Here is an 18,362-nt window from a genome sequence, read left to right as displayed (position 1 = left end):
TCAAATGGTACTGTTTAAAGTTTTGTTCTCCTAATATCTTGATAGGTAATTGCAGAATGTCAAAAAGTGCTTCAATTTTTACAGTGTGTATTTATATTTTTGTATATGACACTCCTTACCTGTCCAGTGGGATTCCAATAGTGTAAGTAAGGAGGGGCTGGCCAAAGTAATCCACATTATGTATGCATTCAGCTCTCAATGAAGTGGAGAGGGTTACCTGTCCAAAACATCTCCCCCCCCCTATTTTTTTTACAATGGGCCATCAGAGGGAGTGAGGAATCTGATAAGTGGACCTTATATTTTTGTTTTTAAATACTCCTTAAAATAAATGTTATACTGATGTTGGCCAGGAATGTTTGTGTCTTATCTGCTTGCAATGTTATTTGCAAAATGACTAATTTTTTTTTCTTGTTTTACTCCACAGTTTCCTTCAACACCACAGGAATGGCAGACTGTAGCTTCCCAATTTGCCCAGCGGTGGGACTTTCCCAACTGTGGAAGGGGCAATTGATGGAAAACATGTCCACATAGTCCCACCCCCCAACTCGGGGTCATACTATTACAACTATAAGGGGTTTAATAGTATTGTGATGTTGGCAGTGGTGTCAGCGACATACGAGTTTCTCTATGTGGATGTGGGGAAGAATAGCCGGTTGTCGGATGGTGGAGTCATCGCCCAGACCGAGTTTTACAGATGGCTCCAGAATGGTGGCTTGGGATTGCCACCTGCTGAAGAGAACGTGGAAGGACTCCCGTTCGTCTTTGTCGCTGATGAAGCATTTGGGCTGGGTGATCACCTGATGCAGCCATTCCCGATGAGGACCCTCACCCCAGACCAGAGGGTTTTTAATTACCGGCTAGCCAGAACCAGAAGAGTGGTGGAAAGTGCTTTTGGGATAATGGCCAGCCGGCTCCGCCTATTCCTTACTGCAATAAACATGGCGGAATATAAAATCAATCACACCGTTCTTGCATGCTGCATATTACATAACTATTTAACAAAAAATGCATTAAACTATGTGGCCTCAGTTGGGACTGAGGCCGGCTTATTACCGGATCCAACATATCTGACGGCTCTTGAAGCTGGCCGTCCTGGCTTGCCCCTCCCAAAGCACCCGCGAAGTTTGCGAAAAGTATCTAGAGTACTTTGTAGGTAGGAGGGCCATTGATATGCCAGACAATGTTTAAGAAACATTTTAAAAATTTTTTTTTGTTAAACTGAAATATTTTTTTTGATTTAATGCTTGTGTTTCTTTTAGCTGTTTTCTAGGTTCTCCAACTGGCTTTTCTTTTTGGCCATTTTCTTCAATAGTGCAATCGTAATTTATTTGATACATGAGGTGACAATCTCTTCTTCAGCCAACTATTATGTTGTGGGTCTGCTACACACACACCTTGTTTTTGTTGTTAATGTATGTAATGCATTATTGATAAAAAGAATCATCATTTTCAGCACCATGAATGAATTTTTGGGAGTCAAGAAAATGGCGTGATCGTGGTAAATTATAAAGCGCCATGGGAGTTATTTACTAAAGGAAAATCCACTTTGCACTTCAAGTGCATTGCAAAAGTGCACTTGAAACTGCACTGAAAGTGCACTTGTAGTGCAAAGGGGATTTTCCTTTAGTAAATAACCCCCATTGTCACTGTAAACAGCAACTTAGTACCAAAACTGCTATTGAGCATTGAAAGAAGAAGCCACACATTGCTGATTTTAAAATGTTTTACTTAGAAAAGGGTTCTTGAACAAACCAACATATTTTTGAAATAACATTTTTGCGTTTGTGAAGGGTTTGTGTGTGGGTGTGGCGCTGTCCTAATTCATAGAAATACTTGGTAAATCGTGTGTAGCAAAATCCCATATGTAAAGTCGCATATAAAGTATAGACCAAAATTGCAAATAAAAAATTCAACGAAAATAAAACCAAACATAAAACAGCAAAGTGACCCCCTTTGGAGTGTGTAGGTGTAACATTGTCCTAGTTTAAAAAATACTTTGTAAGTCGTGTGTAGCCAAATCCCACATGTAAAAGTCACATATAAATTATAAACAAAATATGAACAAAATCGCATATAGCAAATTTAACGGCTAGGTTGGCCCCCTTTGAATTGGGGGAGGGGGGAAAGGGGACAGGGGATGAAATCAAAAAATGACTTTAGCCAAAACTATTCCATCCGCATAAAAACCCCATATAGTGATTGATTTAAAAGTCTTTGACAAACATAACATTGCTGAATAATTACATAGGTTAAATCGTGACTAGTGCTCAGAGCAACTTAAGTGAAAAACTTGACATCTAAAACAAGGCAGGTATTTGTATTAATCTTGGTGACCAGGTGCTCATGTCTTGTGACACTCACCAGCTTCTTTAACCCCTGCGGGGGTAATGCGCAGTCACAGTGTATGCCACTGTGCAGCAATCCACAGGCTGTTTCTGGGTCACGGTGATGTTTTAGGCAGCTTCTTTAACCCCTGTGGGGGTAATGCGCAGTCACAGTGTATGCCACTGTGCGGCAATCCACAGGCTGTTTCTGGGTCACGGTGACGTTTTAGGCATAAGAGAAGAAAGAGGAGATTCCATAGCGTAAAACCATAAAACACTCTTTATTGAACGCAGATGACAGAATGGTACTCACATTTAAGCAGTTTATAATAGGCAACCATGTGTCATCAAAACAGAAGAGCGTCAGATATAAGTTGGTGATCCTCTGGGAGATGATGCAAAAGCGTCAAAATAGGGCACGTCCTACGCGTTTCATCATAGGGACGTCAACTTTTTGTGTTTGACAGTACAAATAGCCTTTTTTTGTGTTAAACAGGCATGTTTAAAACAATACAAAACTCAGGAACTTACAAAGTTCAACTTTGATAAATTGAAGGCAATATCAGACATTAGTATGTCCAAACTGTGTTGATATTGCCTTCATCAGATGGGGTGATGTCACCCCTGTGAAAGCCAAATTTTGAAGATGCACACAAATTGAGAGTCAAAATGGGGATTTCACTCCTGATCCCATGCCTAATATCAACATGTGCTAGCCCCCATCATGGGGGATCAATGGACGTGTTTCGGGGGTGCAACCCCTTTCTCTCAGCTACTTTAGTTGTGAAGAAGGGGTTGCACCCACAAAATGCATACCTTGATATCCCGTGATGGCAGATAGCACATGTTGACATACTGTGTGCATCTTCAAAATTTGGGTTTCAATACACTTTAAAACATTTAAAAATATTTAGAAAATCTCAACAAATTGAAGAATTTTGGTGTGTTTTAGATTCTGCCTAAAACATCAATGGTGTTTTTGAGTCTTTTTTCAACATCATTGATGTCTTCCTTGATCTTCTGTAAATCACGATTGCACACCATGATCTTCCCAATGAGGACGTGTGCACTTGCACTTGTGAAATGAGTTTCTTCTTCCACAACATCCACATCACCTAAAATTCAAAAACACACTATGTATTAAAAATATGCAGGCATACATCTATTACCTGAATCTGTGGTCTCAGACACTCACCTGTTGTGGTCACTATTTCGCCCACTTCATAAACCTCTCCTTTCTCCACATCTTCTGGTTGTGTTGGTGGTATTTCCCCTTCTTTAGGAGGTTGTGGGTCCTTGGTGTCCTCAGATGTCCCGAGTGTTTTCTCCCCTATATGAAAAAAAAGGTATACTTAGCACACAGATATTTGAGGGCATAAATAGGAATCTGAAACATTGCTTGGAAGTGTTGTACAATTGTCTTTTTGGGCAGAGTTCCAAGCTGAAGACATTTTCTTTCCCTTTCTAGAGCTGGAATACTTACCTTTTTTGTACAATTTTCACACATGGAGACACCCCTAGTATCCACTGGAGCACCTGTGTTGGACACCCTAAAACGTTTGTTCTGGTGTCCCACACTAGTGCTCCTGCGTCCAGATGTGTAAACAGCTGCTGAGTGTCCTCTCCTTACACTGAATCAAGTTTGCATTTCATTCTAGTTACAAACCAATCTAGACAACAATGTACTAAACTTCTTTTAATACAAATAGGCATTAGGAAATGTAGTTAATCTGGATCTGCCCCAAACATCGTATTAGTGGGTGAACGAACGATGTTTACTACGAACGATTACTGTGCCCATGAACCTGAAAGTTGCCATTTTAAACTGTACAACAGTAAAGAAAAGCGCATGGAGCAGCATGCAAGTAATAATAATAATAGGAACACAGGACAAAAACTTACTTGACAACATCTTACTTTTTTGAAGAACTCTCTTGATCCTTCTGTATTGATTGTGCTCAATTTCAGGTCTGCCCATTGTTTCCTCAGTTGATTCTTGGATCGCTGTACCCCAAAATTCCGGCGCAGACTCTTCACAACTTTAACCATGATCTTGGCCTTTATCACATTTGGGTTTAGGTAAGATCCATACTTCCCATCATAGTCGGCCCTCTTCAAGATTTTCACCATCTCCACCATCTCTACAAAGGACATATTTGAGGCCTTAAATCTCCTCTGGGATCAGGACATTCGTGGCTCCGGGCTTGCTCTGTCTCCGCCATGTGCTCTCCCACTGCGCCGAAAGACAAGGGGTGGGGAATAGACTAGAAAGAACATCAGGGATGGGCGGAGTTTCACGCATATGCAGTGTATATGAAGCGTAACACGTGTGCGTCGTACGTACGATCTGTGCGCAGAGGAAGGAGTATCGGAAGCGCCGATCGTTAGAACGATGGTACAATTTGAACTTGGGGCATCAGTGGTCTATACAGCTTCTGGATTGAGACCTATATTGGGACAAGATTAGGAGAGTTTAGCCTGACATTAGGGTTTGTCTTGTGTTGTGTCTTGCAGAGAAAATGGATGGCTTCAATGATCACAACTTCCTCCCCCTATTCATAGACAAGTACAGGGAGCTGCCCTGTCTGTGGCAGGTGAAACATCTGCATTATAATCATAAACAAAAGAGGCAGGCAGCGCTGGAGAAACTGCTGGAGTTGGTGAAGCTGGTGGTCCCCACGGCAACCATCCCCTATTTAAAAGCCAAAATTGGTGCCCTAGGGAGCGGAATAAGGTCCAGGATTCCATGAGATCAGGAGCAGCAACAGATGCCATTTATGTCCCCAGGCTGTGGTACTATGAGAGACTGCGGTTTCTGTCAGACCAGACTGAAGTCAGGCAATCACCCTCCACTCTTCCTTCCACTCTTCCTTCCACGCTTGCTTCCACGCTTCCTTCCACCCCAGCTGAGGCTTCCGACGTCCAACCTGGGCCTTTCAGCCAGGAAGAAGAAGTGGAGGAGCCCGGTATAGCATTGTTCAACATATTTCTGGTTGTAAAATTAATGATGTTAACTAGATTTTATTATTGATTAACTAATTGCTGATTTAACCATTTGCCGACCGCCTAACGACGATATACGTCGGCAGAATGGCACGGGCAGGCAAAATCACGTACCTGGTACGTGATTGCCTTCCCGCGGGCGGGCGGTCCGATCGGACCCCTCCCCGGTGCCAAAGGCGGTCGGCTTTGGTCTGGGAGCGTTCAGTGATGAGGGGTAGGCCATCCATTCGTGGCCCCCCTCGCGATCGCTCCCAGCCAATCAGAATCTTCCCCTGCCTCTGAATAGTACACAGAGGCAGGGGTTGTGACGTCATCTCTCCTCGGCTCGGTATTTTCCGTTCCGGCGCCAAGGAGAGAAGACTGAAATGTGAGTGCACAACACTACACATCCCAGTAGAACATGCGAGGCACACATAACACCCCCCTTTACCCCCCGATCACCCCCCGATCACACCTCCCCCCCCCCTGTCACACTGACACCAAGCAGTTTTTTTTTTTTTCCTGATTACTGCATGGTGTCAGTTTGTGACAGTTAGTGTGTTAGGGCAGTTGGTATTAGCCCCCTTTAGGTCTAGGGTACCCCCCTAACCCCCCCTAATAAAGTTTTAACCCCTTGATCACCCCCGTCGCCAGTGTCACTAAGCGATCATTTTTCTGATCGCTGTATTAGTGTCACTGGTGACGCTAGTTAGGGAGGTAAATATTTAGGTTCGCCGTCAGCGTTTTATAGCGACAGGGACCCCCATATACTACCAAATAAATGTTAACCCCTTGATTGCCCCATAGTTTACCCTTTCACCACTGATCACCGTATAACTGTTACGGGTGACGCTGGTTAGTTCGTTTATTTTTTATAGTGTCAGGGCACCCGCCGTTTATTACCGAATAAAGGTTTAGCCCCCTGATCGCCCAGCGGTGATATGCGTCGCCCCAGGCAGCTTCAGATTAGCGCCAGTACCGCTAACACCCACGCACGCAGCATACGCCTCCCTTAGTGGTATAGTATCTGAACGGATCAATATCTGATCCGATCAGATCTATACTAGCGTCCCCAGCAGTTTAGGGTTCCCAAAAACGCAGTGTGAGCGGGATCAGCCCAGATACCTGCTAGCACTGCGTTTTGCCCCTCCGCCCAGCCCAGCCCACCCAAGTGCAGTATCGATCGATCACTAACACTTACAAAACACTAAACGCATAACTGCAGCGTTCGCAGAGTCAGCCCTGATCCCTGCGATCGCTAACAGTTTTTTTGGTAGCGTTTTGGTGAACTGGCAAGCACCAGCGGCCTAGTACACCCCGGTCATAGTCAAACCAGCAATGCAGTTCAAGCTGGTGAGGTGGCAAGCACAAGTAGTGTCCCGCTGCCACCAAGAAGAAGACAAACACAGGCCCGTCGTGCCCATAATGCCCTTCCTGCTGCATTTGCCAATCCTAATAATTGGGAACCCACCACTTCTGCAGCGCCCCTACTTCCCCCATTCACATCCCCAACCAAATGCAGTCGGCTGCATGAGAGGCATTTTCTTTATGTCCTCCCGAGTACCCCTACCCAACGAACCCCCCCAAAAAAGATGTTGTGTCTGCAGCAAGCGCGGATATAGGTGTGACACCCGCTATTATTGTCCCTCCTGTCCCGACAATCCTGGTCTTTGCATTGGTGAATGTTTTAAACGCTACCATACACTAGTTGAGTATTAGCGTAGCGTACAGCATTGCACAGACTAGGCACACTTTCACAGGGTCTCCCAAGATGCCATCGCATTTTGAGAGACCCGAACCTGGAACTGGTTACAGTTATAAAAGTTACAGTTACAAAAATAGTGTAAAAAAAAAAAAAACACAAAAAAATATATTAAATAAAAAAAAATAGTTGTCATTTTATTATTCTCTCTCTCTCTATTCTCTCTCTATTGTTCTGCTCTTTTTTACTGTATTCTATTCTGCAATGTTTTATTGTTATTATGTTTTATCATGTTTGCTTTTCAGGTATGCAATTTTTTATACTTTACTGTTTACTGTGCTTTATTGTTAACCATTTTGTTGTCTTCAGGTACGCCATTCACGACTTTGAGTGGTTATACCAGAATGATGCCTGCAGGTTTAGGTATCATCTTGGTATCACTCTTTTCAGCCAGCGGTCGGCTTTCATGTAAAAGCAATCCTAGGGGCTAATTAGCCTCTAGATTGCTTTTACAAGCAGTGGGAGGGAATGACCCCCCCACTGTCTTCCGTGTTTTTCTCTGGCTCTCCTGTCTCAACAGGGAACCTGAGAATGCAGCCGGTGATTCAGCCAGCTGACCATAGAGCTGATCAGAGACCAGAGTGGCTTCAAACATCTCTATGGTCTAAGAAACCGGAAGCTACGAGCATTTTATGACTTAGATTTCGCCGGATGTAAACAGCGCCATTGGGAAATTGGGAAAGCATTTTATCACATCGATCTTGGTGTGGTCAGATTCTTTGAGGGCAGAGGAGAGATCTAGAGTCTAATAGACCCCAATTTTTTCAAAAAAGAGTACCTGTCACTACCTATTGCTATCATAGGGGATATTTACATTCCCTGAGATAACAATAAAAATGATTTTAAAAAAAATGAAAGAAACAGTTTAAAAATAAGATAAAAAAGCAAAAAAATAATAAAGAAAAAAAAAAAAAAAAAAAAAGCACCCCTGTCCCCCCCTGCTCTCTCGCTAAGGAGAACACAAGCGTCGGTCTGGCATCAAATGTAAACAGCAATTGCACCATGCATGTGAGGTATCACCGCGAAGGTCAGATCGAGGGCAGTAATTTTAGCAGTAGACCTCCTCTGTAAATCTAAAGTGGTAACCTGTAAAGGCTTTTAAAGGCTTTTAAAAATGTATTTATTTTGTTGCCACTGCACGTCTGTGCGCAATTTTAAAGCATGTCATGTTTGGTATCCATTTACTCGACCTAAGATCATCTTTTTTATTTCATCAAACATTTGGGCAATATAGTGTGTTTTAGTGAATTAAAATTTAAAAATGTGTGTTTTTTCCCCAAAAAATGCGTTTGAAAAATCGCTGCGCAAATACTGTGTAAAAAAAAAAAAAAAAATGAAACACCCACCATTTTAATCTGTAGCGCATTTGCTTTAAAAAAATATATAATGTTTGGGGGTTCAAAGTAATTTTCTTGCAAAAAAAATAATTTTTTCATGTAAACAAAAAGTGTCAGAAAGGGCTTTGTCTTCAAGTGGTTAGAAGAGTGGGTGATGTGTGACATAAGCTTCTAAATGTTGTGCATAAAATACCAGGACATTTCAAAACCCCCCAAATGACCCCATTTTGGAAAGTAGACACCCCAAGCTATTTGCTGAGAGCATGTCGAGTCCATGGAATATTTTATATTGTGACACAAGTTGCGGAAAAGAGACAAATTTTTTTTTTTTTTTGCACAAAGTTGTCACTAAACGATATATTGCTCAAACATGCCATGGGAATATGTGAAATTACACCCCAAAATACATTCTGTTGCTTCTCCTGAGTACGGGGATACCACATCTGTGAGACTTTTTGGGAGCCTAGTCGCGTACGGGACCCCGAAAACCAAGCACCGCCTTCAGGCTTTCTAAGGGCGTAAATTTTTGATTTCACTCTTCACTGCCTATCACAGTTTTGGAGGCCATGGAATGCCCAGGTGGCACAAACCCCCCCCCCCCCCCAAATGACCCCATTTTGGAAAGTAGACACACCAAACTATTTGCTGAGATGTATAGTGAGTATTTTGCAGACCTCACAAATTTTTTTTCTTGTCTTTCTTCATTTTCAAAAACAAATGAGAGCTGCAAGATACTCACCATGCCTCTCAGCAAATAGCTTGGGGTGTCTACTTTCCAAAATGGGGTCATTTGGGGGGGGGGTTGTGCCACCTGGGCATTCCATGGCCTCCGAAACTGTGATAGGCAGTGAAGAGTGAAATCAAAAAATTACACCCTTAGAAATCCTGAAGGCGGTGATTGGTTTTCGGGGCCCCGTACGCGGCTAGGCTCCCAAAAAGTCCCACACATGTGGTATCCCCATACTCAGGAGAAGCAGCTAAACGTATTTTGGGGTGCAATTCCACATATGCCCATGGCCTGTGTGAGCAATATTTCATTTAGTGACAACTTTTTGCAAAAAAAAAAAAAAAATTTGTCACTTTCCCGCAACTTGTGTCAAAATATAAAATATTCCATGGACTCAACATGCCTCAAAGCAAATAGCTTGGGGTGTCTACTTTCCAAAATGCGGTCATTTGGGGGGGTTTTGTGCCATCTGGGCATTTTATCGCCTTCAAAACTGTGATAGGTAGTGAGGAGTAAAATCAAAAATTTACGCCCTTAGAAATCCTGAAGGCGGTGATTGGTTTTCGGCACCCCGTACGCGGCTAGGCTCCCAAAAAGTCCCACACATGTGGTATCCCCGTACTCAGGAAAAGCAGCTGAATATATTTTGGGGTGCAATTCCACATATGCCCATAGCCTGTGTGAGCAATATATCATTTAGTGACAACTTTTTGTAATTTTTTTTTTTTTGTCATTATTCAATCACTTGGGACAAAAAAAATTAATATTCAATGGGCTCAACATGCCTCTCAGCAATTTCTTTGGGGTGTCTACTTTCGAAAATGGGGTCATTTGGGTGGGTTTTGTACCGCCCTGCCATTTTAGCATCTCAAGAAATGACATAGGCAGTCATAAACTAAAAGCCGTGTAAATTCCAGAAAATGTACCCTAGTTTGTAGACGCTATAACTTTTGCGCAAACCAATAAATATACGCTTATTGACATTTTTTTTACCAAAGACATGTGGCCGAATACATTTTGGCCTAAATGTATGACTAAAATTGAGTTTATTGGATTTTTTTTATAACAAAAAGTAGAAAATATAATTTTTTTTCAAAATTTTCGGTCTTTTTCCGTTTATAGCGCAAAAAATAAAAACCACAGAGGTGATCAAATACCATCAAAAGAAAGCTCTATTTGTGGGAAGAAAAGGATGCAAATTGTGTTTGGGTACAGCATTTCATAACCGCGCAATTAGCAGTTAAAGCGACGCAGTGCCAAATTGTAAAAAGTGCTCTGGTCAGGAAGGGGGTAAACCCTTCCGGGGCTGAAGTGGTTAATAAAGTGTTTTACATATCAATAGATAGTAGTGGCCAAAAATGTTTGGGACAAGAAGGAAAAATGCTGGGCTCAGAATGATAGTCTTTTCTATTTGTTAACATTCAATTTGCAACAGTCATGAGCTGAAAATTGTATGTGATTGATGAACAAAAAACTAAAACCATGTTCTTTTTTCATACACAGGAAAGTCTCAGCCAGGAGAAGGGCATGGAATGTGGCAGCCAGGAGGTGGCAGGGGAAAGTGGCAGCCAGGAGGTGGCCGGGCCCAGTAGTAGCCTGACAGAATCCCAGGTCCCTCCCCTCCGCCTTCCAACCAAAAGGCCCAGGAAGGGGAGTAATGTGCAGGAGGCAGCGCTTGGGCTGATTCGGGAGGCTAAGGCAGCCCTCAAAGCCACCCCCACTCCTCAAGAGGCCTTTGGCTGCATGACTACCCGCAAAATGCAGGAAATGGAGGAGGGCCAACGCCTCCTATGTGAGGAAATTATGTATATGACCCTAAATAAGGGGTTGAGGGGCCAACTCACAACCAAAACACACCTGTGTGAGTTCAACCGTCCACCTCCTCCACCTCCTGCCACATCTCCAACACCACAGTCACAGCCTGGATGGAAGCCTGGAAGGAAGAGTGGAAATAAGACAAGAAAGTGATGGCCTATGTTCAGTCTGGTCTGACAAAAGGCGCAGGCTGTTGTATGACCACAGCCTGGGGACATATATGTCATCTGCTGCTGTTCCCGATCTCTTGTAGTCAGGCAACAGATTTTGCTCACTATTATATGGACTCCTCAGGCTACCAATTTTGGGTGTAACATAGTTGATGTGTGCGCTGGGGTACAAAGGTTTCGCCAATTTCACAATTTTCTCCAGCGTTGCCTTCCTCTTTATTTTGTTATGACCCATAATAAATGTCTATTTTGTATTCACAAATACTTGCCTATGTGTTTTACTTCAAAAAGGACAGTTTGTTTGTGAGTAGGCAGGTACATTTCCAAAATACAATGTCAAATTAACAAGGGACACCAACACCAAATAACTTCCTTGAGGTTAAAAAATACAAGATAATAATGGTGTTGTGGTAACTTGACACACAAAACTAAAAACAATATTATGGAGAGCACTAGAAAAAAAAAAAAACAAGGAGATCGCGATTAAAAAAAAACACTATAAACAAAAATGAAATACATTATTATGGAGATCTGACGAAAACCAAAAAACTAAATATTCAAGAGATCACGAGAAATAATAAAGAAACAATTTTTTCAGAACTCTGTGTGAATATCAGCAGCAAAACTTCATTATTCTAGCATTCTAAAGAAGAAGAGAATGCGCTGCATTAAAAGATTAAAAAAACTTCAGCGTGACGATTGTTCTATCTCCATTACGAATGCTAGTTTTACCAGAGCGAGCGATTCCGTCTCGTACTTGATTCTGAGCATGCGTGGAACTTTGTGCATCGGAATTGTGTACACACAATCGGAATTTGCGAGAACGGACTTTGTTGTTGGAAAATTTGAGATCCTTATATCAAATTTTGTGTGACGGAAATTTCGATGGAAAATGTCCGTTGGAGCCTACACACGGTCGGAATTACCGACAACAAGCTCCCATCGAACATTTCCCGTCAGAAAATCCGACCGTGTGTACACAGCATAAGGGTTCATGCACACGGGCACAAAATATGTTGCATTCAGATCCATAATGCATACTATACTTGTTTTGTATGTGTAAGGCCAATCTCGTCTGAGCCACTGGATAGGTCCTCTGTTCTTTGCCCCAACCTTCTCAAGAACTTCAGCCCCTCGGACACACCAGGTTGAGTGTACACAGGAAATGAAAGTAATCCTTAATACCCAATATTAGTGCTATAACAAAGAAAACAGGCACCAAACCAGAAAGTAAAGGCAAACTTGAAGTTGCATAGTTACATAGTAGGTGAGGTTGAAAAAAGACACAAGTTCATCAAGTCCAACCTACAGTATGTGTGTGATATTATGTCAGTATTACATTGTATATCCCTGTATATTGTGGTCGTTCAGGTGCTTATCTAATTGTTTTTTTAAAACTATCTATGATCCCCGCTGAAACCACCGTCTGTGGAAGGGAATTCCACATCCTTGCCGTTCTTACAGTAAAGAACCCTCTAAGCAGTTTAAGGTTAAAACTCTTTTGTTCTAATTTTAATAAGTGGCCACGTGTCTTATTAAATTCCCTTCCGCTGAAAAGTTTTATTCCTATTGTGGGATCACCAGTGTGGTATTTGTAAATTGAGATCATATCCCCTCTCAAGCTTCTTTTCTCCAGAGAGAATAAGTTCAGTGCTCGTAACCTTTCTTCATAACTAATATCCTCCAGTCTCTATTAGTTTTGTTGCCCTTCTCTGTACTCACTCCATTTCCAGCACATCCTTCCTGAGGACTGGTGCCCAGAACTGGACAGCATACTCCAGGGAAAGCCGGACCAGACTCTTATAGTGGGAGAATTATAGCTTTATCTCTTGAGTTAATCCCCTTTTTAATGCATGCCAATATTCCCCTAGTGAATGGATTGTATTCATATTTTTTGCCACCCAAATGCATTATTTTATATTTTTCCACATTAAACCCAATTTGCCATGTAGTTGCCCACCCCATTAATTTGTTCAGATATACTTGCAAGGTTTCCACATCCTGCAGAGAAGTTATTGCCCTGCTTAGCTTAGTATTATCCGCAAACATAGAGATTGAACTGTTTACCCCATCCTCCAGGTGGTTTATGAACAAATTAAATAGGATTGGTCCCAGGACAGAACCCTGGGGGGCTCCACTTTCCACTCCTGACCATTCCGAGTACTCCCCATTTATCACTACCCTCTGAACTCGCCCTTGTAGCCAGTTTTCAATCCATGTACTCACCCTATGGTCCATGCCAACGGACCTTACTTTGTACAGTAAATCGTTAAGGGGAACTGTTTTAAATGCTTTTGCAAAATCCAGATACACCATGTCTATGGGCCTCCCATTATCTAGATGGCAGCTCACCTCCTCATAGAAGTTTAATAGAATGATTCTTCATGAATCTTTGCTGATTACTGCTAATGATACAGTTTTCATTACTGAAATCTTGTATATAGTCCCTTATCATCCCCTCTAAGAGCTTGCATACTATTGATGTTAGGCTAACTGTTTTGTAATTCCCAGGGATGTATTTTGGCCTTTTTTTTTTAATATTGGTGCTACATTGGCTTTTTTCCAATCAGCTGGTACCATTTCAGTCAGTAGTCTGTCAGTAAAAATTAGAAACAATGGACTGGCAATTACTTGACTGAGTTGTAAGGACCCTCGGGTGCAAGCCATCTGGTCCTGATGACTTATTAATGGTCAGTTTTACTAGCAATAATCGCATGTAAAACAAATCAGGCTGGTTGTATCCAAGTTGATTGATCGATCAATTTGGGTACAATTAGCCTGCCCATATATGGTTTGAATCTCACCCAGTTCCCGGCTTAAGGAGAAGGACAGTGAAAAGAGTCAAGTTTTAAGACCCCCCCCCATTGTTACCATAATGTGCCACACTCACAATTTGTCACATCGTGGCAGGCACCCCAGGACAAAAAAAAATATCTACGGCCCTGGAATGAATCTGAATGATGAGGCCAGTCACTAGTGATGTACCATAAGGCTCTGTACTAGATCTTGTTCTGTTTAACCGATTCAATACAGGGTATTTTCACCCCCTTCCTTCCTAGACCAATTTTTAGTTTTCAGCGCTGTCACACTTTAAACGACAATTGCGCGGTTGTGCGACACTGTACCCAAACAAAATTGACGTCCTTTTTTCCCCACAAATAGAGATTTCTTTTGGTGGTATTTGATTACCTCTGCGTTTTTTATTTTTTGCGCTATAAACAAAAGAAGAGCGACAATTTTGAAAAAAACACAATATTTTATACTTTTTGCTATAATAAATATCCCCATTTTTTTTTAAAAAAAAACAATTTTTTTCCTCAGTTTAGGCCGATATGTATTCTTCTACATATGTTTGGTAAAAAAAATCGCAATAAGCATATATTGATTGGTTTGCGCAAAAGTTATAGCGTCTACAAAATACGGGATAGATTTATGGCATTTTTAAAAAAGTTTTATTTATTTATTTTTTTTACTAGTGATGGTGGTGATCTGCGATTTTTTTCATGACTGCGACATTATGGCGGACACATCGGACACTTTTGACACATTTTTGGGACCATTCACATTTATACAGCGATCAATGCTATAAAATTGCATTGATTACTGTATAAATGTGACAGGCAGGGAAGGGGTTAACCACTAGGGGGACACGAGGAGTTAAATGTGTTTCCTAGGGGAGTGATTCTAACTGTAGGGGGTGGGGACTCACAAGGGGAGGAGACCGATTGGTGTTCCTCTGTACTGGGAACACAGATCGGTCTCCTCTCAACTGACAGGACGTGGATCTGTGTGTTTACACACACAGATCCACGGTCCTGCTCGGTTAACGGGCAATCGTGGGTGCCCGGCGGACATCGCGCCCCCTAGATGGCCGGGGAAGCCTAGGACGTCATATGACGGCCACCCAGGATGGGAGATCCCATCTGCGGCCGTCATTTGACAATATGCCGGTATTGAAGCGGTTAAAGTGATATTAAAGTCTTGTTTTTTTAACACTAAAGGGTTGATTCTGATAACACAAAGGTGTGCAATTGGGTTGATATCCCTGGATGTGTCTGTTACTTGGAACATGATATGCGTTGCTGGAAGATTGGTCAAAGCTGTGGAAATTTCTGTTAAAGTTTCTAAATTTTAAATAATGTACCTAGGGAAAAAGAATCCCTTGACAGAGTACATTGAACAGAGAACATTGGAGGTAGAGTGTTGGCCAGGACTACAGAGGAAAAAGAAATGGAAATACTTATTCGATATGAGTGCAAAATGAGCAAACAATGTGGCCATACAGTGGAAAAAGTGAATAGAATTCTAGGATGCATCACTAGAGGGGTCACCAGCAGGAGGCAGGGGGTCCTGATTCTTTTATACTGATCTTTAGTGAGACCTCATTTAGAATACTTTGTTCAGTTCTGGAGACTTCACTTACAAAAAGATATTGATGAGATAGAACATGTTCAGAGATGGGTAACAAAATTGGTGTAAGGTCTAAGGGATAAAACATAACAAAATAGACTTCAGGAACACAATATTTACAGTCTGGAGGAAGGAAGGGAAAGGGGAGACATGACTGAAACCTTTAAATACATCAAAGGGGTCAATAAGGTTTAGAAAGGCAGTGATTTCTATATAAAGCCAGGACCAAGAACACAGGGACATGACTTCAAACTAGCAGGAGGAAAGTTTAAAACTAATCTTAGAAGGTATTATTTTACCAAAAGAGTAGTTGGTGCTTGGGATATACTTCCAGCAGAAGTAGTGAGTCAAAAGTAAGGGGATTCAAACATGCTTGGGACAAACATAACAGAAAATTGTAGAAAATACTTGCTGTAATTTTCCTTTCTTGATGCCAAACCATGGCAGCATACTAGAGGTAGAGCTCTGCCTCTTGACTACTCCCTCAAGACCAGTGAATAGCATAAATTAAAGGCCTCATGGGCGTGGCCTGACCTGGCATGAAGACGGTCGCTTAATCCCTGAGCTCCGGCTGCTACAGGAGAAATTTACCTAAAAACGGAGGTAATTTTCATACGGACTGCACTCTAACAATGGGGACTGCCTCACAGACCTCCTCTGCCTCCCGATCTCGCTCCCCCAGAGAACTAACCGGGACCCAGTGCCAAAACATCCCTGAGATGTTCAGGACTGGCAGAGGGAATATGGCACCTTCCCGCCATGGACACACACACTCTCAGGCACAGCTGTTACCGTGGACTGACCCGACGCCCTCTGCTCCTCCACACATCCTCCACACATCCACTTGGCATTGAAGTCATGCCCCAACCTCAACTAAACATACAGGACTTACGTACTATAGCGGATGACATAAAAGACACTCTCTCCGCCGCCATTTCCGAGCTCAGGCTTGACCTACGCACACTGAATGACAAGGTGCTCAATGTAGAGAGAGTGACAGACCACCATGAGAAGATCCTGCATTCTGCCACAATTCGCATTGACTCCCACACACTGCAGATGCGGGACATGCAACACCACCTGGAAGACCTGGACAACAGAGGTCGGCGTCATAACCTCAGGATTCGAGGAATGCCAGAAACAATCGAGGGCGATCAAATCTCTCATGCTGTTGTGGGCCTCTTTAATGGCCTCCTCCGTAACCCACCCCAAACACCTATAGCCATGGAGAGAATCCACCGCGTATTGCGACCCAAGGGCAGAGAGAGTGACCCCCCACGAGACATCATCTGCTGTATTGTGGATTACAAGTTAAAGGAAGAGATCATTAAACAAGCGAGGGGCAGACAGCAGATTCTTCATGAAGGAACACCTATTCAAATTTATCAGGACCTCTCGGGCATTACGCTGCAGTACAGATGGGACCTGAAGCCCCTACTGGACACCCTCCGGGAGAAAGGCATCCCTTATAAATGGAAGTTCACATTCTGCCTCTCGGCCTCCACTCAAGGCCGCACAGCCCTCCTCAAAGTGCCCGAAGACCTGCCTCACTTCTGCGGCGCATGGTGCATGTACCTAACTGGTATGCAGCGTTCTGCTGCACAACATCAAGGAAAGACGCGGCACAGGATGAACCCATGGAAGCGCAGGACACCAGGTACTGCAGGAGACGGTCTCCTTCTGCCCTCAGAAACCACACCAACTCCCGCACTGGACACCGAGATTCCAGCTCTACAGACTTGCCCAGGTTCTGGAGAGCTCGCAGGGACCATTAGCTCCCATCAGATGCTAATCTGCCCCTGATTCATGTTTGCCTCGATTGACTCCTCCTGGACAATTTTTCTTTTTGACTTTTATTTAGCTCCTTGACTCTTATTTAGCTTTTTGGATTTTATTTAGTTATGGGCTGATGTTCTTTAAGGTTTGCCCTTCTTCCACAAACTCTGATCCCCTCAGACACATTTTGTGCAACTGAGCGCCACTACTCCCACCACACAGTACAGACAGCCGCTTTGCTACAGCCTTAGCTCCCTTTACTCTACGGTGTCAGGTGTCTCCCACACGCTACTGGAATCTGCCTAGCGACAAGGCTCTGACACTGGAACTACGAATACCACAATAGGTTGAAAAAATGTTGAAAAAAGACACAAGTCCATCAAGTCCAACCTATGTGTGTGATTATGTGTCAGTATTACATTGTATATCCCTGTATGTTGCGGTCATTCAGGTGATTATCTAATAGTTTCTTAAGCTATCAATGCTCCCCGCTGAGGCCACCGCCTGTGGAAGGGAATTCCACATCCTTGCCGCTCTTACAGTAAAGAACCCTCTACGTAGTTTAAGGTTAAACCTCTTTTCTTCTAATTGTAATGAGTGGCCACGAGTCTTATTAAACTCTCTTCTGCGAAGATGTTTTATCCCTATTGTGGGGTCACCAGTACAGTATTTGTAAATTGAAATCATATCCCCTCTCAAGTGTCTCTTCTCCAGAGAGAATAAGTTCAGTGCTCGCAACCTTTCCTCATAACTAATATCCTCCAGACCCTTTATTAGCTTTGTTGCCCTTCTTTGTACTCGCTCCATTTCCAGTACATCCTTCCTGAGGACTGGTGCCCACAACTGGACAGCATACTCCAGGTGCGGCCGGACCAGAGCCTTGTAAAGTGGGAGAATTATCGTTTTATCTCTGGCGTTGATCCCCCTTTTAATGCATGCCAATATTCTGTTTGCTTTGTTAGCAGCAGCTTGGCATTGCATGCCATTGCTGAGCCTATCATCTACTAGGACCCCCAGGTCGTTTTCCATCCTAGATTCCCCCAGAGGTTCTCCCCCCAG

This window comes from Aquarana catesbeiana, linkage group LG07, assembly GCF_042186555.1.
Source record: "Aquarana catesbeiana isolate 2022-GZ linkage group LG07, ASM4218655v1, whole genome shotgun sequence".
NCBI lineage: Eukaryota > Metazoa > Chordata > Amphibia > Anura > Ranidae > Aquarana > Aquarana catesbeiana.
This window is presented reverse-complemented; position numbering follows the sequence as displayed.